The sequence below is a fragment of the Mercenaria mercenaria genome, chromosome 6, assembly GCF_021730395.1.
Source record: "Mercenaria mercenaria strain notata chromosome 6, MADL_Memer_1, whole genome shotgun sequence".
NCBI lineage: Eukaryota > Metazoa > Mollusca > Bivalvia > Venerida > Veneridae > Mercenaria > Mercenaria mercenaria.
Genome location: NC_069366.1, coordinates 89,497,391 through 89,504,341, shown reverse-complemented (window position 1 = coordinate 89,504,341; position 6,951 = coordinate 89,497,391). Strand labels below are relative to the sequence as shown.

General features: G+C 35.0%; 1 pseudogene; it reads right to left on the bottom strand.

Annotated features, from left to right (window-relative positions):
• Positions 1–2,670: 2,670 nt before the first annotated feature.
• LOC128558160 (uncharacterized) lies at positions 2,671–4,175 on the bottom strand (annotated as a pseudogene).
• Positions 4,176–6,951: the final 2,776 nt, after the last annotated feature.

Sequence of the window (6,951 nt, the reverse complement as noted above, 5' to 3'; positions counted from 1 at the left end):
ATTGTTGATAGTGATGGTTATCATGCTGATGAATTTTATGTTATTTTGGACAAGCCGTATAGATATTGTGCAGAGGCTGACCTAGAAGAATTTGTTTCTAGTCATAAATGTAGAATGTACATTGCATTCCGAGAGGAGTTTAAAAGTCCAATTATAGACTAACAAGATTTCGTGCTAGTGAAGTCATCTAAAGAGATTAAGTTTGTAAGGTTATATAACAGTGACAGTGCATATAGTTCACCCAGAGTTCAGATGTGTTTATGTGTTGATAGTGATTTCTGCATTAGTATAAGCGTTCATGGGAGAAGCCTACCTGATACTCATACCATTTGGAAAGATATAGGCAGGACATGTAACACACTTGCTAGTGTTCAAAAAGCTTTGTGTGAACTGAATAAATACAGTGTTTGTGAAGGTAATCAGGACAAAGACTTACAGGAACTTATACCAGTTGGTGCTTTCTTGGATGTATCAGAAGGTTATCGGTATCAAGGTAATAGAGAGGCATACTACATTGGATCAACAATACGCTCTACAAGTTGTTGTATGCTCATTAATCAGATTAGAAAGAAATGTCAGCATTGCAAGGTGTATCGGAGAACGCTCAAGAAGACATGGTACCGAAGACAAAGTTCTGAAATGTTGGCCACCCCCGAAAAAAAATGGACTAAGAGCCGTGTATCAAACTTTAACTTGACTAACAGCCAGAAGGTCTAAAATTAAAGCAAATGCGGACGTACACAGAACACTTGGAGATAGAGGTTGCTAGATTAACCAGAAAAGTGAACAGTCTAATACAAAAGGAAGGTGTTGTTTTAAGTAATACAGAATCTGAGGATTTGAATAACATTATGGAAATGTCTGACAAAGATATCAAAGAGAGCTATCCGGATGAAACTTCTTATCAAAGAATATTCTGGTCACAGAAGCAAAAATATTCAAAGCTAAAGAATAAGAGAGGAATGAAGTGGCATCCTATGATAATAAAGTGGTGTATCTTTTCGAAAAGTAAGTCGTCGACAACATATGATGCTCTTCGTCAATCTGGATTTATTCAACTACCCTCCGTAAAAACATTGTTCGATTATACAAGTTTGGTTAAGAAAGGTACTGGTTTTCAGACAGACATTGTCAATATATTAATGGATGAGACTTCAAAATTTGACGGTCACCAGAGAATAGTTGGAGTCATTCAGGATGAAGTAAGAATAAAGAGTGATCTCGTCTATAACAGCCATTCCGGTGAACTTGTTGGATTTGTTGATTTAGGAAATGTGAGTAATGACCTGACGACATTAAATGAAAATAACAGCACTGTAAAACCAATAGCAAGATATGTTTTAGTTCTAATGAGCAGGGGTATTTCTAGTAACTTAAAGGTTCCCTTAGCCCATTTTGCTACCAATGGGGTTACCTCAGACCAACTTTTTGTATACTTTGGGAAGCAGTAGAAATTCTAGAACTTGATGTCGGACTAGAAGTTATGTTTATCACCAGTGATGGAGCTTCGCCTAATCGTAGGTTTATACGCTTACATAACGATGGAGGGAATGAAACTGTTTTTAAGGCCAGAAATATTTTCGCCCAAGAACCTAGATGTATATATTTTATCAGTGACCCACCGCATCTTCTGAAAACGGCGAGAAATTGTTTTTCCAATTCATATTCAAACAATAAACACGGAGGATGTGGAAGGATGGATATGACATGTCTTGGCTACACATTGTAGATCTGTACAATGATCATTGTTCAGGCATTTACAGACTTTGTCCCAAACTGACCAAACAGCATATCGATATAACTGCTTTTGGGGCTATGAAAGTGAGACTAGCAGCCCAAGTCCTCTCTTCAACTGTGGCTAATGCGTTAGAATTGAATTACAATAATCGTGTCACAGAAACCGTAAAATTTATTCGAAACATGGATAAATTCTTCGATTGTTTGAATGTTCGAAACCTTGGAGAAGGTCGTAAAAAAAGGATCGACAACATCCTACCTTTCACATCAGTTGATGATCATCGTCTGGATTATTACAGACTGAATTTTTAGGATAGTTTCAATCCTGGAAGTTAAGTGTAATGAACAAACCAGGTCAGTTCACTAAATCTGAAAGGAACGGAATGCTCCTTAGTTATCAAACTATAGAAGGGTTAGAGATTACAGTAAACTCCGTAGTTAGTTGTATTAAAGACTGTCTAAGAAAGGGAATGGAGTTCGTCTTAACTGAATAGTTCAATCAGGACCCTATTGAACAGCATTTCGGGATTCACCGCTCTAGTCAGGGCTGCAACACGAACCCAAACTTAAATGACTTCAGTAACGCGATGGTTAAGATACGAACAGTTGGAGGGCAGGCTATTGCGCCATTCACTGGAAATACTAAACGACATATGAACTTCCCTGCAGTAGACACTGCTTCATTACCAAAGAGAAATAGAGTTAATAGATACTAAATTGTGTTTTGTAAAATTATCCTGAAAATAAATGCGCTAGCATTTCTGCATTGTGAAATTTCAATTTTGAACAATGGCAAGTTAGAATAATCAGAAATAATTTGTCAGGTTCAATGGATAATTTTTTCACAAATTCTTATTTATGCGCTATGACTGGATATTGATGCAGCAAGGGATATAATGGAATCTTTAAGTCTGTTCATGTGGAATGTTTTTATTTATCTTGTTTTATTATTACAAAATGTATTGCAACATATAAGAAATTGGATATACTGTAGCATGGCATATAATGTTGCAAACACAACTATGAGATAAAATCCTTGACAAAAAAAAAAACAATATGGTTAATGGAAGACTTGTTTCATAATAGTTTTGCATTCCTTTTTATTCTGATTCATTTAACAAGAATTTATCTTTTTTGTACTGGACAATCTACATCTGGTTTAATGTGTCTATTTGGTATTTGATTTATCCTTTAGCACTTTTCTCATGGACTTTGAAGATTCATTTGAAGTTTTTAAGAGTTCAAACTTCTTTTTCTTGGCTGCAGCTGGACCTCTTACATTAAGAAAAATAACTACACTTTGTTCAATGATAAAATAAGAGAAATTTCCCGTAATAACCTTCTCTGCATAATACTTCACCATATGGTCCTCCATGATTACTTCTTTCAAAGCTACGTAAGTTTTGGGACAAACGTCTTTTTCGTCAACACTGTTCCTTAAGCAGATTTCACATTCCCGAACAAACAAGAAGAAACTGTCACTTGGTACTTTAAGACCACCACCCACGATTGACTACATTTGTCGACTCCGAAAATTTGCTAACAAATGTTTTCTCGGAGTCTGTTTCATTTTTGAACAAGTTTGCAAGAATGTCGCCACACTTTGTTTTGTTATTTTCTAATCTTTTCTGTAGTTGTTTAAGTATATACCCACTAATATAGAAAATCACTGATTGATCTGTATGTGTTAATGGTTCACTCTTTGTCTTAGTTATTTGTTTGTATACATCTGTCCGGTTTCTTACTAAATCTTCCATTAGTTGTCTATTAAGCACAGAGACACATTTTGTTTGTTTGTTTGTTTTGGGTTTAACGCCATTTTTCAACAGTATTTCAGTCATGTAACGGCGGACAGTTAACCTAACCAGTGTTCCTGGATTCTGTACCAGTACAAACCTGTTCTCCGCAAGTAACTGCCAACTTCCCCACATGAATTATCAGAGGTGGAGGACTAATGATTTCAGACACAATGTCGTGTATCAAATAGTCACGGAGAACATTCGCCCCGCCCGAGGATCGAACTCGCGACCCCGCGATCCGTAGACCAACGCTCTTACCTACTGAGCTAAGCGGGCGGGCTTCAGAGACAAATTGTCTAAGTTTCTGATTTTCAGTATGTAGCTGTTTCAGAACTTGTATAAAACTGTTTGTAACATCTTCGTTGTACAATGACTCGTGAAACTATTGTAAAAGCGCCTCGTTTGTGTTTTTGTCTGCCTCTGCTGCAGTGCTTAAGATCTTAAAATACAGTGGTTGAAGGTTTTCGACCAGTTGCTCACGTACTTCGACATTTTCCGCGATAGACCTAGCCAAAGTAATGATTCCTTTGCCATGGACAGAGGACTTCAGATTCCTGAATTTGTTTTCTTGCATATTTTTTAGAGAGATGGTAAACATTTGACTAAACAGAGTATTAAAATTTGGCTCTTGATTTTACTGGCATCTTTTCTGTATTCAGAAGCTGAAAAAGGTAAAAGTACTTCATTTAATTTTAAACCTGTATTAGTGACCTGATAAAAGCATGTTTTTCCAGCCATCGATCTTATCCTGTAATATACTGTTGTATTAATCTGTACAGTATTGATATATCATATAATTAATTCTGTTATAGAATTGCTATATGCATATAGGAGCCGCGCCTTAAGAAAACCAACATAGTGCATTCAGAAACCAGAATTGATCCAGACCAGCCTGCACATCCGTGCAGTCTGGTGTATGGATCCATGTTGTTTGCTAATTGCTAGTTTCCCTAATTGCAATAGGCTTTGAAAGCCCACTGTGTTGGTTTTTTCATGGCGTGGCTCATATGTTATTGATGTAATATCCTGTAATATATTGTAGTTTTAATCTGCACACTATTGATATATCTTATAACTAATTCTGTTATAGAATTGGTTTATCCATATATGAGCCATGCCATGAGAGAACCAATATAGTGCGTTTAGAAACCAGAATTGATCCAGATTAGCCTGCACATTCGCGCAGTCTTGTCTGGATCCATGCTGTTCGCTAATTAGGCTTTTGAAAGCGCACTGTGTTGGTTTTCTCATGGCATGGTTCATATATTATTGATGTAATATCCTGTAATATATTGTTGTTTTAATCTGTACAGTATTGATACATCTTATAATTAATTCTATTATAGAATTGCTTTATGCATATATGAGCCGTGCCATGAGAGAACCAAGATAGTGCGTTTAGAAACCAGACTTGATCCAGATAAGCCAGCACGTCCGCGCAGTCTGGTCTGGATCCATGCTGTTCGCTAATTAGGCTTTTGAAAGCACACTGTGTTGGTTTTCTCATGGCATGGCTTATATATTATTGTTGTAATGTATTTATATGTAGATACGAATATTAAAAAAAAAAAAAAAAAAAACAAAAAAAAACAAGAAATAGATATACTAAACAAAGTATCGAATAAGTCAGAAGTGTGTATGTATTTTGTCAGTGATTCAATTTCGAACTTAAAGTACAGATCAATTATTACATATGAGCCATGTCATGAGAAAACCAACATAGTGGCTTTGCGACCAACGCAGTCTGGTCAGGATCCATGCTGTTTGCTTTCAAAGCCTATTGGAATTAGAGAAACTGTTAGTGAACAGCATGGATCCAGACCAGACATGAAACATTAGCGATCTTACATTTTCGTATCATACGTAAGACTGGGATGTTATCATCAACTATTTTGAGATTAGATTTCATTGCACATCCATGTCGTCTTAATGTTTCGTTTTTTCGATTAAGGCTATCTTATTCTGTGTGCTACTTTGTTCTACGGAAAAAATCAACACAAATGTTTTTTTAGCTCGACTTCTACTATCAAAGTCTACACCAGGAGAAACAATCCCCATAACTCTGGTTTGAATTTTGACAGAATTATGCCCCTTTTTAACTTAGAATATTTGGTTAAAGTTTTTGATAAAGTCAAATATCTCTGTTACTATCAAAGCTTTTGACTTGAAACTTAAAATACTTATTTACCATCAATATCTACACCAGGAGAAACAATATCCATAACTCTTACGGACAGCTCTTGTTTATCATCTGTTTGGTTTTAATCAGTTATATATATTATATTGATATCCATGTTGTTCTTTATAACAAATGAACTTGAATATATTGTAACTATAATATTACGTTACATTTATTGTTATTTATGGCAAATGTTCGTATTTATATTGTGTTTATAATGTGTTCCTTTCCTGTACTTATATAGTTATCATGTAAATGCTCTTCAGTTACGGAGGAAATAAAGATAATAATAATAATGTTATACATGTATTAATGATTAAACAACCAGCAGTTTAATTAAGCTTTAGATTCTGATTTATATATGAGCCGCACCTTGAGAAAAGAAACAAAGTGGCTTTGCAGCCAGGGCAGTCTTACCAAACTGGTTCCATGCTGGCCGCAAAGCCACTGTGTTTGTTTTCTTATGGCGTGGCTCATATATTATTGCATACTAAACATTAGATCATAAACATATGCAAGTATGAATGTAGTTAAGACAAATATGCTTTTTAGAACATAGACAAAAGTAATGTTTTGTGCATTCTTTTTAATACTTTATTATGTATGCGTTTTATGCTGGTTGATAAATAATGGTAGAATGTTGTCTATGTGTTATGATGATGATATAGAACAGATTATTAAAAGAAAAATCACAGAAGTTTGTCTTGCTTTCTTGAGAAATGTTCTATACCTTAACATCAACAGTCAAAGTAATAAGCACTGTGCAAAGCGAAAAGCAAATTGTGTAAAAATATCCATTGACAGTGCCATTCACAAGTGAAAAAAATATTTTACAGATGATAGGGAAGACATTACATGATGTAAGTCCGGGAAATTATACAAACGTTAAAAAAAATGGGTGATTCCTTTGAATACAGGCTGACTCGGATCATGACTGAAATTTACTTTGCTTATTCGGCTCAAATTGTTTAAGTTTTCCTGACACAAATATCACAAGTAAAGATAACATTTATGAGTATCAAGTTTAATTCCTGATCCAAAGAAAAATTATAAGTACTTATTTAGATGCATAATTGATGCATTTAGCTTGTCAAAACTTCTTACCTGCTTGTACGTTGTCCATATAATCAACATTTCTTGAACATTGCTAAATTATCTAAAATATATGGTCATTATTGACACTTGAATCAAAGTTTGTGATCCGAATCAGCCGAAATATATGGTCATCATCTACCT